The 17,592-nt window shown below is 41.1% G+C and overlaps 1 protein-coding gene across 1 annotated transcript in view; it reads left to right on the plus strand.

Annotated features, from left to right (window-relative positions):
• Positions 1-1,791: 1,791 nt before the first annotated feature.
• Positions 1,792-17,592, plus strand: part of LOC307019691 (chromodomain-helicase-DNA-binding protein 7-like) — a 105,793-nt gene continuing 89,992 nt past the window's right edge. The window contains 1 exon segment of the mRNA XM_079650738.1: positions 1,792-2,098. The gene's annotated coding sequence lies outside the window, so the exon portion shown is untranslated.

A 17,592-nucleotide genomic window follows, 5' to 3' on the forward strand; every position in this document is an offset into this window, starting at 1 on the left:
GTTGAGTCTTTTTAAACTGTGCAATGATGATATTCAGATAAAAGGTAAAAGTACTATCACTACTAATTTTCCACTACAGATCGTGAATTCTCATTGGTACTAACGAGTGATGGAAACGAGTGATTGTGGTTTTTAATCGACTACTGTTATATCACAGATGTATTAACTAGTTACTTACTAAATTCAGTTTTTTGATACACAGTACCTACGAAAAACGTAAAATAGGATTATTTGGTATAGATGAAACCATCCAGCATTATATTTAACTGACTAAAACTATGAGTGTGTTCAGAGAAAGAAAATTGGCAGAAATGATGCTAAGAAGTTTCTATTCAAAAATATCTCACAGTCTATACTCTTAAATGTGAAGATTGGCAGCTAATGCTTTTAAAATATTGTAATGTCTTTTTTAGCTTTTCCCACAATGAGTATGTTTACATCTTATACTTCAGGTAGTATTTTTCATACTTAAATATGTTTACTTATTTATCTAAGTAGTTATCACTGTAATTATTTAATTTCATCTTACTGTACAATATTGAAATATACATTCTCTTCTTTTATATATCATTATATTAACGTGTATATAGACTTCTTGCACTATTTATTTATTTTATTGTTTATGTCTTACTCTTATTGAACTATGTTGCATGGTTGGAGGAGCTCGGGACATAAGATGTGTATTGCCATTTCTACACCAAAACTTATGTGCATATGACATAAAAGCCTTTGAATCTTTGAATCTTAAGTATGATACTTGATGCAGTACTTTTACTTGAAATGTAGTCCTTTTACTCAAGTAAATAATCTGAATACTTTTTCCACCACTGGTAATATTCAGGACATTCAGATGCAGTCTCCTTTTATGTAAAGACACCCTGGGTTGCTGAAGGAGTCCTCCATAAAAATGAAAAAGTCCAAAAAAGTGTAAAACTACAAATAATTCATATTGAATCCCTGCGATCATTCAGAATCAGAAACAGGTTCATGTCTGAATGGGTTTACACATGCATACATTAACACAATTAGAGGAACTACGTTGCAACAGGAGCAAATATAGAAATATTGTAACAAACTATTTAAAAACTATTACACCATTATAAATAAATACATATTTTTCAAGAAATATAAATATACAAACAATTAAGTAGCCTACACCCAGAAACCTGCAATATTTAATGTTCCATAATTGGTTTGGGTCCCCTGCATGTAACAGACTGGAAAGAGGTTTACAAATCTTCTTCGAGAGACATTTGTTGTGGACTAAGTTGGAGACGGGACACAAAGTTAAGTTTTCGCACAATTGAAAGAATGCTTGGACGTCTCGGATGATACTGTATATTTGGATTTGATAAGGTTTAAACTAATGAAACAGTCTTAGTATAACATATCTTAACCCTAAGTCAGTAACGGGACAGACGAATCCTATACAAGTCATAGGTTGTAAAAAAAAGATCCTTTCGTAACACGAGTATAAAAACATATAAATGTACTGGCCGTATATTGTATCCACACCTACATCCACATTTTTAGACAACATGTCTTGACTCCAAATAGCTATTTGCTTCTTTAATGGTAAAAAAAAACTATATTTGTTTTTAAATTAAACCAAACCGTGTAATTTGAACTAACAGCCTCAAACTCCAAATCATAGCCCAATTCACCAGCATGTATGTTCCTTTACCATCCCCACACTGAGAGCGTCACACGGGCACGGCGGGGTCAGTGACCGCGCACGCCGCCTGTTTATCTATATGAGAGATTCTCGGGAGCGCGCACCCCCTGGCCGAGGAAGGTGAGCGAGTGTCTGGAGGGGAGGACTCGGGAGCGCGACCAGCCGAGGGATCGATCGGATTAAACTCGATTTGAGTGAAATTAACACAAAGGAGAGAAGAGCAACGCACACTTGTCGGCGAGGTCGAGGATGCGAGACACGCCGGAGAAATATTTGATGAGTAACAAAACTTGAACTTTTTTCCTCTGTTTATTTATATTTCGAACGAAGAAAGACCACGGTGGATTTTTTTCAAGCCAGCGGAGATACTCTACTAACGAGGAGTTGATTTGATAAAAAGCCCGAAGTGACCGAGCTTGTTGGGTAAGCTAACAAGTAACCCTTTTGAATGAGTGCAGTTTAATTTTTGTCGAGCAGAATTCAGTTAGAGTGTGAGTGTTTGATTGTATCCACTGATACTGATTCATTAGCGTTTATATTCTGTCGTATTAGTAAGTTTTCCATACTTTTCCAACGATATCGCACTCTTTAATGTGCGGTGCGAGTTGGGTTTGCATTTCATTCAAAGCTCACTCATTGGAAATCTTACGTTCAGGGCTATTGTTTCATTAAGCCTCTGTTTTGTATTCTCTTTTCAGCATAAAGTCATTGAAGGTCTATGGAGCTACCATGCCGACATGCTAACAATAGCAAGTTTAGCTTTGCCACCCGCTGCATCGGTCACACACACGTACAACAGTCCCATAGATAGTTGAAAAGTGGAAAGGAAAGCATCCATACAAGACCCACAGCCTCTCCAGTGTGTAGTCTGGTGCCACGATAACTTGTTGTTTTTGGTAAAATGAAAAATTGACTGAATTTAGTTTTAAAGTGTTAGCCCTGTTAGCTAATTGTGTTGAAGCTTTCAGGAGACACGAGGTGGCTCGAGCGTAGAGGTGAGTCACTGGCCGCCTGAATTAGAGGAGCTGAGTGAGACTCCCTACGGAGAATACTTGGCAAATATCGGCCTGAACGCTTCGCCATGCATAAATGAACATGTTTCTATACTTCAAACTTTAATTGGTGTTTTTATTTAAACTGAACGACTATGTTTTTACTGATAGGGGACAGCGAGAAGTGTCCGTAGTAGTCGCTAGTTTTATTGGACGGAAGGGACAGAGCAGTGGAGGAGAGGGGGGTGGGGGCAGTGAGGCCAGGCGGTCATTCCATACAACCGTGTTTTCACGTTGTTTTTACCACGTTTTACCTTACAAAAAACAATGTGCACATACGGTAAAGACTTGAGTCCGATTGAACAGCGTTTAAAAAGAATGGAGAGTGTTTGACTGCTATAAAAACCGAGATGAGAGGAGCTTTCCCTGGTCCGGAACGACGTGCGAAATACTGCTGATAGGCTAATTAGCCGTGCTAGCAGCTGTAGGTTAGCTCAGCGCTAAGACACCGAAGTTCTGCTAGCCAGCCCTCATCCCCATTGTGTACGGGCGAACACCACTTATTAGCCCCCCAAGCTAGCTAGAAACCTGCTCGGGGCGGTTATCAGTCAAAGTGTGGCTCGTGGGCAAGAAAATGTTAACTTTCCGCATCGTTCGCTTCACTTTTTGTCGAGGTTTAAAGAATACAAAGTAACGCTACGCTTTCCGCGTTTTGGCTTTTGTTGTTTGTAAAATTGTATGCTGCGACCGAAGTTTGTCGTTCTCTCCGGCTACACTTGTTACATTGTATGGACGAGCGAAAAAGCAGCATAAAACACCTGCTTGTGTCCATTTACTTCAGGCTACACGGCAGCACTTTAACAACAGTTTTGTCTTTCCTTTTTACAACGCGACTTTATTGCGTGCAATCCAGCACTCTTTCTCCATTATGGTTTCTGTAATCCGTCAACTTGCATAATGGTCATCAACTGCTTTCAAGCAACTTTGTTGTCTGCGCCAAAGATAAAAAAACAACAACTGAGCGCTTCATCCCAAAAGAATACACACACTGGAAGTACTTTTCAGTTTTATTCACAGTTGCATACATTCAGTCTACATGTTCGTTATTTTTCTTCCTCCCGTCTGCCATATAATTAGGGGCTGCTACCCCCACCACCTTGTGTCTGTGAGCCAAGATGGCAGCTAGTCATGTATAGCGGGCCACAGAGGGAGAGATAACAGGCCCCGACCACACATACATCTCACAACAGATGTTCAGCACTATTTAGTCCCGTTTGTTTCTCTGCATTTTCTTGTGGTTAAGGTTGAGGCACTGTTCCTCCCCTTGGTTTCTTAGACATTTTATGTGGACCAAGCTGGAGATGGAACTCAAAGTTGAAATGTCCCCACATTTAGTACGCATGTTTGGACGCCTTGGATGATATGTTTAGATTTAAAGATCTGATGTAGTTTGAATTAATACAAAAGTGTGTTATGCTGTCTAATAGTCAGTAGATATTGTAACTAGGGGTGCACCGAATGGGAAATTCTTGGCCGATACCGAAAATAGGAAACAGTTGGCTTAACTTAACTTAAGTTAACTTAACTTAAGTTAACTTAACTTAAGTTAAGTTAACATCACTATTATGGGTCCATAAAACATTTATTCAGCACTTTTGAATGCATGCAGTACATTAATTCCAAGTCAGGTGCATTTTCTTTTCTCTGTAGGATAACTACAACAAAGTGCATTCAGAACAAAGTCAAGGTGCTTTAAAACTGCATAAACATCTGGGCCGGTAGGCCTAAAACAAAATTGTGTAAATAAAGACTGTAACAGCCAGGCCTTCAACAACAATAAATGCACCAATACGTGCATGCATACAAATGTGCAAACTAGATAAATCCACATGAATGTAACTATTTACAAATGAAATTACAATTGAATTTCAGGAATCTGTAAATAAGGCTGTCTGTCCTAATAAGCAAAGTAGTAAACATTGTATAAAGATACATAAAGTGAAAACTGGATACAAAATCCACAATCAATTACAAATTAAATTACAATTTCAAGAATCTGCAAATAAGGTGGTCTGTCCTCATGAGCAATGTAAACAACATTGTATCATTTAGATACCGAAAGTACAATATATTGAACACTTTGCTGCTGTCATTTCCCCCTAATGATAACCTGAGATGTTGAATTATAACTCACAATGAAATTTGTTCAGGAAAGTGGGTATAGAGTAGACATGTAGAACTAGATAAGCTTATGATAAGCCAGCCTTGTCTACTTATTAAGGAAAAGTGGGAGGTTCTTTTTAATGAACAGTAGCTTCTCTGCTTTATAAGCCATAAGTCTGTTCCTCTTCTCATCAAGCACATGAGAGGCAGCGCTGAACAGTCTCCCGCTGTCAGTGCTTGTGATTTGATCTTACTCTGCATATTTGTCCGGGTGTTTTGATTTCAAGTGGTGGAGTAATCCCGAAGTGGTGAAAGTCTTTGCAGTTACACCCCCTCGAGAAATGTCAGCTGAACACGTTTTACAAATCGCAATCAGCGCCTCTTTCTCTGATATTTTTAAAAAGCTCCAAGCGGCAGACATGTTGGCTTTGAGCCAGCCGCGAGCATGGTCGCACGCCGTGCTTGTCGCTGCGTTTTGATTACGTCATCACAACAACACGTTAGCTTACCAACGTAACCCTGTTCTCTGACATTCGGTGATATTTTTTCGGTGCTAGAACCCTTTAGGCCGAAAGGGCCTTTTTAACCATTTTCGGCCGATAATTTTCGGCGGCCGAATATTCGGTGCATCCCTAATTGTAACCCTAAGTTAATACTTGGATGTATGTACTGCGTTTTAGGGCCCATTTAGTTGTCTAAAGCGAGACAGATCGCTTATTCCTTTTATAAAAGAAATACTTTGCGCTCTGTTTCATAAGCTTAACATATATTTGTTGTCATGCTTATGTTTTTCCTGTCCTGTTTTCAGTCCAAATTCTCCGCACTTACACTGGGGTTAAGAAATTTAGATGCACCACATGCAGCGAAGTGACTCATTCTCTACAAAGACAACATTAAGATGTACCGGTTTATTGAGATTTTACAATGTGCCGCAGTTCAATCCGGTCTAATATCCAGGCACTGTTGCTCGTTCTCCACATTTTTACACCTATTATCCCATCTTCGCACAACAAACAAGCCAATATTCCTCATGACCATGAAGCTTTAACCAAGCCACTGTATGCCATGGCCTTGTTCGTTGAGTCTTAGTTTGTGGAAAATGAAACAAACTTTGTTTATAACAGTTGTCCATCAGTGTGTCACATTTTTGAATAAGCCGTTCCTGACCTATGAATCAATAGTGTGATCGGCTTTCGCTATCTGAAAATCTTTACTCACAATGTCCCACCTTCTATTGACCTTTGAACCAACACTTACTGTATTCAGGATAGCTCGGAGCAAGACATTTAACCATATGAACATGTAGGAAGAAGGGCCTGATGCCAAGGGCAGTTTGTATGTGCAAATGAGAGCATGAAAAGTTTGCGGAGCCCCTATCGGCATGCATTGAGCACTCAAGCTTGAGCTGACAACACTGATGCTGTTGTTGTACTCTGCCAGTGAAAATGGCCATTGTTCCTGTCTTTTTTCCTCCCTTCTGATTTGACTCTTTGCTGTGTATTGTCCACCGACGTCCCCTGCTAATCTTTTATTACTTCAGTCTAACCCATCAGGAGATAGTTCTCACTCATTTCGCTCACCCTTTCACTTATTAAATTATCAGTTAAAAAAAACAGTCGCATTAACCAGAGTTTAAGTTTTATTTCAATTTTAAATATGTAGTAAAGCTATTGGTCTGTGATACGGGCTGGAGGCTGTTTTATATTTGTACCTTTTTATCAAAAGCACATTTTCACTTTCTGTTCTCCCCTAAAATTATTTCAGTGTTGAACTTGAAGCATTAGCCCCAACTCGCATTCTAGGTCCAATGAGGTGCTTCTGTGGTTGAAACACAAATATCAAAATGTTTTTTAACACTTTACTGAAAAAATGATGAATTATTGTGAGCATCTTGCGAAGTTTATCGGAATAGTCCTGCCTTTATAATTAGAATAATAGCTGAAGATAAAAAGGTACCATACTCGGCACCATAAAACTATACATTTGAACTGAACAGTAGCATTGGGTAGGTTACAACAGGCTGTACTAAACAATTATTTTCTTAATCAATTCATCTATAAGATTAAAAAGAATATATCTTAACGGTCCATCCTTTCCCCAAAAGTCAAACGTAAGTGAACTTATGGTTGCAGTTTGAGTTGGCAAACTATTAAATCACATCACCAAGAAATGTATTTCCCATTGGCTGTGAGAAAATGTCCAGAAAAAACTCAGAACTCAGACTGCCATGTTTAAGTAAGTGGATAAAACAGATCTGAAATGAAAGCCTAAGATCTATCAACATTGTGCTTTAAGCGTTTCCTCTCATGCCATGCTGACCTTACCAGCTGACTATTAAAGCTCTTCAGAGGCATAAAAAACAACCATGTGATGTATAATATTTTTAGCACGACATATATTCAACAAAAAAACTCTAAACGCCAACTGAGTGTAGTGCATAAATTGAAGGCTGAATTGATTTCAATCTTTGCACAATTTTTTTTTATTAAGGTAGATAGATATATATTTTATTTATCCCAAGCTGGGAAATTGTTTTGTCATAGCAGCATTTTGACAGTCAATGTACAGTCCAGAACCTTTCCTCATTATCACCAGAGAAAAACATTGTAATGTATTTGGAGGTGGGCCACTATTGAGCAGACGTGTTGTTCCTGTGCATGGTTGGGGGGCACCTGATGCTGTGGAGCTCCTGATGGACTCTTGGTGCTGAAAGCCTGGTGTTGGGTATCTGAGGTTGGTGTTGTTAGGGTTGCCATTTTGTCTCCCATCATCATGTGTCATGGATGGCTGGCCTGTTAGCAGAAGAGCTGCTGTTGTTTTTCTCAATCTCTTTCATCTCGCCATATATCGCTCCACCTTCAACCCTCACCCACCCTCCCTCCCACTCCCTTTCTACTATGCATGAGCTCCCTCTCTTCCTTTCCATTTCCCCCTCTCTCTATCTCTCCCTGCCTGTCTGCTCCCCCCTCCTTCCCTCCCCTTCTTCCAGTCCTCTCATTTCCAGCCAAAAGGTTAGCGGGGGTCTTTAGCACCGTGGTGACATTCAAAACTGAGTGTCATCGCTGTCTCTCTCGCTCCCTCTCATCCCTCCCTCTCACCTGTCTATCCCTCCCCCCTCCTCCTCCGCACTCGCCCCCCCATCCTCCTCCTGCAGCGAGGGCCTTCTGGACAGAGTGCTGTGCCTAGAAGAGAGGCTGGTGTTAATGCAGCTCTCGAGTGTTTGTGTGTGGGCTGTATGTGTGATAGAGGAGACGGCCTGTCGAGTACATCTCTGACCCAAGTGTGTGCGTGCCTTTTGAATCTATCCTTGACCTCTCCCACCACGATATGTCGTATCCTGTTTTCCCTCTTCATCTTTCAGCTCTCGCACAACATCTAACCTGTCTTTTGCTGGGAAACAAACAAGCCAAGCTAAATCCCCGGACCCTCCACTGGAAATATGTTGACGTTAGTGTCATTAGCTGCTGATGAATCCCATCACTGAGAATCTCATCCGTTTTGCACGCTGTGGTGTAATGAAACTTTTGTGGCGTCCACACATCCTTCCAATTTTCTTTAGCATTTCTCTCCAAGGATGATAAAAGTTTAAGTGCTGCTTGCTTGTGGAATCAACATCCAATTATGAAGATGTAGATGGACGCTAGGTCAGAGGGATGTATGAACAAGGATGGAATGTGCAGGAGAATTATTATGTATGCATCTCTCCACTACACCTTTTCTGTCACACTTCCTGTGAACTGAAACTGCTGCTTATTGTCCAGTTTTGTTAGCTAATGTTTGTTATTATTTATAGCACTAGCAGCCTGAGTTTCATCCTTCTGAAAGTGTTACTCTGCTCAAAGTGCTTAGAAGATTGTGCGCTGGATTAAAACCAACATCGGAAGCACTTTTGATCCTGTAGAGCAGGGGTGCCCACACTTTCAGCTTGGGAGCTACTTTTAAAATGACCACGTCAAAATGATCTACCTACATTAAAAATGCTAAACTTTTATTCATATATATATATATATATATATATATATATATATATATATATATATATATATATATATATATATATATATATATACTGAGTATACCTTATGTTGGTGTACCTTGCATAGCTGCATGAACCCGTATGGCACAATACAACTCAGTACATTTTTGGTCATTATGTACATTTTATACCCATTCTTTAGTAGAATTGTATAAATTGGAAGGCTATCTAGGTAATCAGCTCGCCGGTGAATTGCCGCTGGCGCGGTTGACCGTGCATGCGTGTTAGAAAATATGAGATCTCAGACTGGCTTGCCTGTACGTCAATCAAATGCCATAGTAAGGATAGATGATAGGCTAACTTATTTTTATTTTATTTTTCAATGCCATGTAGGGCTGTGCGATTATGGCAAAAATCATAATCACGATTATTTGGGTCAATAATTGATATCACGATTATTTTGACGATTATTCATTGACCATTTATTGAACTTTAAAACAAATAATATTTTACCAATAAACAAGATCAACAAATATGTTGGAGCGCACTTCCAAAACCATACTAAACATATATTAACAGTGCATGACATTAAGGATTTTGGGAGATGACCCTGTGGGCCATCTAAGCTACTTTACAGATGGCCCTGAGCCCAATAGAGATTGCCCTGAAAAATGCGCGCGGACGAAATGACGCACGAAGGGTTTGGGGGGCCTCCCCTTAGAACATTTAGATTTTTGCAGGTCTTAGATGCTGTCTGGTGCATTCTATAGACTGAATTATAAGATGAACCACCACAATATTACAATTTCAATTGTATTCTTCATTTCACTTGTTTGTGTTTGCTCGCTTGCATGCCATGCATAGCTATAATAAATACTTAAGATGTTGGCCAAGACACTTTCCATCAGATGAAGGCAAATGCCTTCCCAGATGTAAAAAAGTAGAAAACATTACATGCAGTTATAACTGCCAAAACAAACATTATTTACGCTATTATGGCCCCTGTTTAAAATGTTTGTAATGTTATCTACTGTAAATTGGTCGAAGGAATGCCTCCTCATCCAGAAGCTGACCGAGCAGACCCGAGCAGCCGAGTGCATCCGCGAACCACACACAATGGCGACGTCAGAGTTCCCGTTAGCAAGCAAATCTAAATCTCTTCGGTCAAAATGTCCGGTCAAAAATAATTTCCCTTTAGCGCAATACCGCTTCAGTTGCGCCACTTATGTGACAGACAAGAAGAGTATGTGACAGACAAGAGTAGTCAATTCTAATGTGTAACACTTAATGTGGAGAAAGAGATGTGCTGTATGGGTTGATTGTGCGTTGATCTGTTGCTAATGCCTCGGGGTTCCGGTGGGTATGTAAACAAATGCATAATGCTGCGCTATACTTTGTGGCCTCACCCAGTTGCATAGCGACACTTATTGTTTAGGTCACGGTGTCTTTTAATAAGCAGGTAGTCATATCATTAGCTAAAACTAGCTGGATCTGATCGATATGGACATAAACGCGAGTGAAGTCTAATCTGACGGGAGAGAGAGATCAGCTGCTGCTGACAAGTCGATACGCAGCTCTGCATGATCACATGCAGCGGTGAGCGGAACAAAACACACACTTCAGGTTAGAATATCACACGTAGCTATTTTAATTACCTCTCAAACTACCTAAACTAGTTATAGATATGTTTAGTTTTACTGTCGGGTCACTCATTACTGGATCCGCGAGCTGCATGAGACTGGTATAATAGATTGCCCGATCGGGCAACCAGCAGGTGAGGCTTCATGGCCCGAGCTAAATGCTAGATGGCCCCGGGCCATCGGGCAGTCCTTAATGTCGAGCCCTGATTAATATGATAAATAACAATAAATTAGACCAAAATAAATTAAATCAAATATGTTGCAGTGCACTGTCACAACCTACTGAAAACTCCTTAAAATATAGCCAACATTTTGGTAAAACATTAAATGCTGGTAGGGCTGCTCATGTCATCTTTTAAAGATTGTGTGCAAGAAACACCAGCCTGTTTACATGGTCTGGTTTCAGAGATGAGCGCAGGCAGGTGACAATATTGCCACCTGTACTGAAGACCCTCTCGGAAGAGGAACTTGTGGCAGTGCTGCCACATATGACACAGGAAAAAAAGAAAAGGCTCTGTTTTAACCCTTTCTTTGCCATTATATAAAAATAGTGTTGCTACAAAAGTATAAATGAGGCTTACTAATAAAGACAACTCAGATCTGAAGCTACACTGGAATATGCTGCCAAAGTGCCATAAAAAAGACAAAATTAATAGAATCAAACCCATTTTTTGTTGCATTTTATTAGAGTATAAAAAGAAAGGCCTTTTAAAATAGGATGCAAGCAACACTAGTTTCTTAACCTGAATTGATAATAGACTAATCAATTTAAACAGAACAGATCTTAATGTTTGCATTCTTATACCATTTTTTCTACAATAATTATAATGAATAAGTTCAAACAAACTAAAACGTACAGCTGATTAATAACGGTATCTAACTTGAGTTTTTATTATATCAAAAACCTGTTGAAATGCTAGTGTTGTTTTTACTGTCCCCCAAAAGCGCGTCGGCAGCCTCCAGGAATGCTTCTTTCACAACTTCGCCGTCTTTTAAAGACTTCATGTGTTTCTCAAGAACGTGACTGACACGATAAGATGCTATGGTAGCAGCCTTGCTCTTGTTGTTGGGCCTGGTGAAAATGGACTGCTGTGCATTTAGCTGTCCTTTCAGGTCCCTCCCGTTTTGGGAGCGTAGGGCAGAATTAGGGAGAAGCCCCTCACTGCAGTGCCTCAATGAGCTCGATGTGGGCGGAGCTTCACAGATGACGCGTTGCATCCTGTTTCCTGGGTAGCAGTTCTCTTCCCTCCCTTCAATCTAACCCTTCCCTTCCCCCCATCCTAACCCTAACCACTCCCCCCTATCCTAACCCTAACCACTCCCTACCTTTTCACCTAATCTTCCTTCCTCCCTCCCAAAACCTCTCCTACTGTAAGAAATTAAAATCAATGTTGATATGAGTTAATTTAAATTAAATGCAGGGTTTTAATTTAAAGCAGTTTTTTTCTGAAAAAAACGGAAGTTCACACTAACTATTATCTTAACACTTTTATTCTGAAAATTCTTCATTTCCGGTTAGCATTAGCATGTGGTTAACATTTTGAAAACCGTGAATTGAAGGTGAAATGACATGTGATGTTGCACACTAAACACACTGGGATCAACACTCATTTATTGACGCTGAAATAACGTTTATCAGGGAATGTTTAAATAACCACGGACATCAGAATTATATATATATATATATATATATATATATATATATATTATTATAATAAGATATAATATGTTACTTTTGTGGCTGGGTAAGTACCCAGTATGTATATACAGTCTATGGTAAGTACACAACACGGGAGTCAGGACGTCACGTGCCTCAAAGGTTGAGCTCCCGCCCACGTTGAGCTCATTGAGGCATTGCGCACTGCATTGAGGGGTACTACGAATTAGGACGGAATTCCGTCTCTTAGCGTTTGTGCACTGTTTTGAAATGCCGCTCCTAAATTACCCTTCTTCGATAAAGCCACGCTCGCACTGCAGATGAACTGACAGATGGACTTTGAATTGGAATAGATAGAAAAATAATCATCCTCCCAATCGGAGTGAAAATTATATATTTTGGGCTTTTTTGCTTCTGCCATAATTGCGGTCTTGTGTGTGTGCGGACCGTCACTCCTGTTGACACGGACAACGTCAGCGAAATAGTGCACTGCCCACCAGCCATGCCCCGACACATGGGGTGACGCCGGCCAATCACAAAGTTTTGATGCGTTCAAATGCATTATTCTGGCACAGGAAGATTATATTAGAGGACATTAACGATAAAACAGAATATTGTTGTTCTATTTTTAGACACATCTCGCGATCGACTGGGAATCTCCCTGCGACCCTTCTTTTTAACGAGTTGCTGCTCTTGTTCTGACATCTTCGCTCGCGCTGAACACTCAAGACATGTCACTCCCACGTGGCCGAGTGGGCTTTTAGGGAGGGGCGAAAGCGCACACAGCAAAATAATCGTATTTTGTCAATTATGCTGTTTTCATAATCGTCACAAGCCGTAATCGCGATTAAAATATGATTAATTGCACAGCCCTAATGCCATGTGATCTACCCACACTACCTTTTGCGATCGACCGCTCGATCGCGATCGACGTATGGAGCACCCCTGCTGTAGAGACTCTGAAAAAAGTGTTGTGTGCGTGCGTGGGTCCCAGGGGAGAAGTTACCCCACAGCTTTATAGGAAGGACTCTGGAAGTGAATTGGTTGTTAGCAGGCAGACAGGTGGGGCATGGGAGGGGAGCCGGCCAATCTCTGGGGACGCGGCCCGGACCTGCCTGTACCATTGGTCCAAAAGGGCATGTCAATATCAGTGATTGATTATGGGGGAAGCACGCAAAATAGCCCAGTCTATATACTGTGTGCCTTCCTGTTTGCATACAGCAATAGTTTAAAGCTCCCATGTCATGCTTTTCCGGTTATTACCCGTCCCCTTGTGTGTTATGAAGGTTTTTCTGCATGTAAACGGTCTGCAGAGTCAAAACCCTCAAAGTACACCCTGTAGCGAGTAAAACTCTAACACAGAAAATACATCCGCAAAACGCCTCGTTGGAGATACGTCACTGTCCATTGATTCTTCCGGGTAACTCATGATGTCATGAGTTTCCTGGAACCAAATGGAACAATCCGTGGAGCCGTTACGTTACGTCCGCGGAGCCGTTACGTTAAGCCCCCGCTGATTGGTCCAAATTGACCAATCCACGGACTTCCTCACACAGACACTCAGTGCATGCAGCTCTGCTGATCTCTCCTCCCTGGCTGCAGGCTGATAACAGACAGTTGGAATCGCGGCAAAATTCTCTCTGCAGACCCATTCTCACAGCGTTTATCAACCTTTTTCTTACTCAATATCAAGCCACACTTATTGTTTTTACTTCGGCTGTGACTTTGTGTGTGCTCAGGGTGAGTTTGGCTGTGTATCGCTAAACAAGGAAACCACACCTCCACGGAACTCAGCGCGATTCACAACGTGAACCAACCAATCAGAGCACACTGTGCTCACAGGTAGGCTGGAGCTATTGGAGCTACAATGAGCCGTTAAAGGCAGAGAGTGAAATTCAGTGAATACACGTAGCTTACAGAGATGCTGTATGAGAAACCAAAGTCATTTTGGAAAATTGCATAATATAAATCTATTCTAGTAGACCTCAACAATGGAATTATGATCAGTGGAAATGGCCATGAAATGGGACCTTTAATGTCTTCAGTATTGTGGGACACTTACAATGAAAACCTCTCTGGAAGTTCTGTCTTATTCAACATTTCTTTCAAAACCTAAAATGTAGACTGAAATGTTCTGCCTGTGATGTTGTTGCTCAAATGTTTCATCTTACTTTTCGTTGCACATGGATGACAAATCTCCGAACAGCCCAAAACCACTGGTGTTTTTCTGACATGCTGAAGAGACTCCCAGGTAGTGTTGCACGGTGTACCGATACTTGAAAGGTACCCGCGATACCCTGCCGTTAAAAACGTTATGTTTCATTAGTATCGGTACTTTAAGAATGACGGGGAAAAGTACTCCGGTGAGAAAGCGCTGTTTTAATAAGAGCCGTTTGTGTTCAGCGCTCTGCTTCCACTCTCTGCACTGCAGCCGTGCCTGGAGTCCCTCCCCTCTCAAGCACGCTCTAAGTCCCTCCCCTCTGTCACGCACACGCTAGCTGCCAGAGCATGTGAGAAAACGAGAAGCATGGCTGCAAGTGGGAGTGCAACTGCCGCTGCGCCTCGGTTTGTTGACAAAAAAGACGCCAGAAGCGAAATTTTGAAGTATTTTAGCTATATCTCTGAAAGTGAGGGCAAGCCTACGGACACCACGAGGTCTGTCTGTAAGACATGTTTTAGATCCCTGCAGACCAAGGGAGCCAACACATCAAACTTGGCGAAGCACCTCACCGACCGGCAGGTTAGCGAATGTGATAGATAACATAATTACATCATGCTCATGCCCATGCCCTCAAATTTAAGTCAAACAAGTGTAATTTATTTTGTGACAAACTAACGTTTTCGTAGTTTGACGAGGCAATTAATGGCAATGATAACTGTCTAATATGGCTATCTTTTTAGCTAATTTACCAAAGTGGCTAACATCTGCAATGTACATTTTGTCAATAATTATTTATATTACTGTAGCCTACTATTACATGTTAATAAAATATAAAGTTAACTATCAAAGAAATCGCATAAAGAAGAGACCATGTTGTAAGAAAACTACCATTTTATTTATCATGAAAATAATAAAAGAAAAGTATCGAAAAAGAATCGGAATCGCAATTCTCGACTTGGTATCGGTATCGAAACCAAAATGTTGGTGTCGTGACAACACTACTCCCAGGTAGTGACAAATCGTTTAGTTTTTGAAGCAGGGGTTTCCCCAACGCCTGTAACGCGGACTCTGTGCCTGTGATAACTCATCTGCAACACTGAGCATTTCCCCCTCACCTGCAACAGTTTTTTTTCTGATGTTACCATAACCATATGCTAACACCACTATTAGAGTATTTACATTAAATAAATAGAAACTTAGAAGTACAGAGGGATGTGATCTTTTAACAGAGTTAAACATATATAAAGTCACTGAATTAATTAATTTATAATAAATGTGTCTTTTACACATGGGAAGTAGCATTTGAAATCTTATAATTTCTTCTAATATCTATTCTTTAAAAGGATTTACTGTCTTCCTCATGCATTAATCAAGCAGGGTCCACCAAAGCTCATATTTTATTTGAGGTTGCATGCTCAGAACACAATCAAGCTTTTAAAGGTTGGCACAAAAGGAATAAAGACAGTGGAACCCCTACAAAGAGAGTTGTTGTGCAAGTACGCTATGTTGGCCCGGGCCGTCTAAATAGTGCTTCCGGGCCAGCGGACTATTTATAATGTCGAGCACTGCATATAGTGACTTTGCTCAAATTCAAATGTTTTGTAGCCACTTCTTGCGAGTTAGTTTCTGTGGACATCACATATGTTATTTGCTCCTATTGTAAAAGTATAAGCTGTTAAACCGTCAGTTGGGCAGTGTGCATCATTCCTAAGAGCTTTTTAACCTCACCATCACCACTACACATCTCGGTAGCCTTTATAAAAAACAGCTGTAGCCACAAGAGAAAAAGGAACAGGACTACCACAATATTGCATCCATCCCCAATAACGGGATTGATATGAAAATATGACAAGATGTCTCATGCTAGTGTGCCAGTTAAAATACAGTTTAGGCTTTCTTCTGACCTTGAATCTGTGAGGTTTCTTTCTCACCTTAAGGATTCTAATCGGTTAGAAAGTTTCTTACATGTAATACATTTAACTTATAATTAATTGAGAACAGCCACCCTAACTAGTAGTGTAAAATACATTAAATGTCTTTACCATTACATGACTAGATGGAGAGACCCTATAACAGGTTCTTGAGCTCAGTGAAACCCCCCCCCCCCCCCCCCCCCCCCCCCCCTGCTGGTCTGCTCATCCTCTGGGATCAGACTGGTAGCCGGCCATTGGTTTTTCCTAGCACATGGTAAAGGCAGGGAACAGATGGATAACACAGCCCTTTCCTGCTGACCCACCCACCCCCCTCCTCAAAACACAACACACACACACAACACACACACACACACACACAACACACACACACACACACACACACACCACACACACAGCACACACACACCACACACACACACTCACACACACACACACACACACACACACACACTCTCTCTGCCCATTAACAAAGCAGCCGTGCGTAAAATAACCAGATTTTCTCTAGCTTCACTGCTTCTCGTCTTGTCTTCTCTCGCTTTCTTGATTCCCCCCACCTCACCCTCTCTCCACCTCCTTTTCTCTTTTCCTTCCTTCGCGGCCTCAAATCCCAGCCCCAAACACAAGGCCCTGCATCCCCTCACTTGAGCGTAATTACACACATAGCTAGCCAGCTTCTGCACGCTGTCCCCCATTCGGGAACAAAGGTATAAATTATAGCGGCTTAGATCCTAGTGGTATTGGGAGGGTGGGTGGGTGCACATGTGTTCTCCAGAGGAAGAGGAAGATCACTCACTACTTCAGGTGTCTAGCGCTAAGCTTGTGGTGCAGTTTGTTTCTCTGGGCTGTGTTGTGTTTGTCTCTGCCTGCCTGTGTCTCCGTGCAGAAACGCTGTTGACATGGCAGAGATTTCCTGTTGTAAAGCCTGCAGGCTACAGACAGTTTAGCTGCCAAACTTTCAGCGGCACAGACAGCGCTGCATTCTACCACTGTCGGCCAGTCTTTCTTCCTCCCCCCCCCAAACCAACACTGCACACACATGGATGTGCAGCTGTTTGATCCAGTATGATGTGTCAAACTAAATCAGAAAATCTTAAAAAAAAAAAGAAAAGAAGGGGTACTGCAAAGCCATCAGATCTAACTTCATGCATTAACACGGGGATAACCACATGCATATTTGTCACCAAATTCTGTAGATAAAAAAAATCAGAATCATCAAACATTTTAAATGTAAAGAGCAGGTACCCGATCTAGGCGTTAGTGAAAAACTTCTGACAGACTTGCAACTTTCCAGGTTAATTAAAAACCCAAAGAATGTATTAAAGTAGTTGCACCAGTGTGTCAGTTGAACTTGTTATTGACACTGCATGGTTTCAGCTTGGCTGAGCGAATGGCCT

The sequence above is a fragment of the Notothenia rossii genome, assembly GCF_949606895.1.
Source record: "Notothenia rossii genome assembly, chromosome: 9".
In the NCBI taxonomy this organism is placed as follows: domain Eukaryota; kingdom Metazoa; phylum Chordata; class Actinopteri; order Perciformes; family Nototheniidae; genus Notothenia; species Notothenia rossii.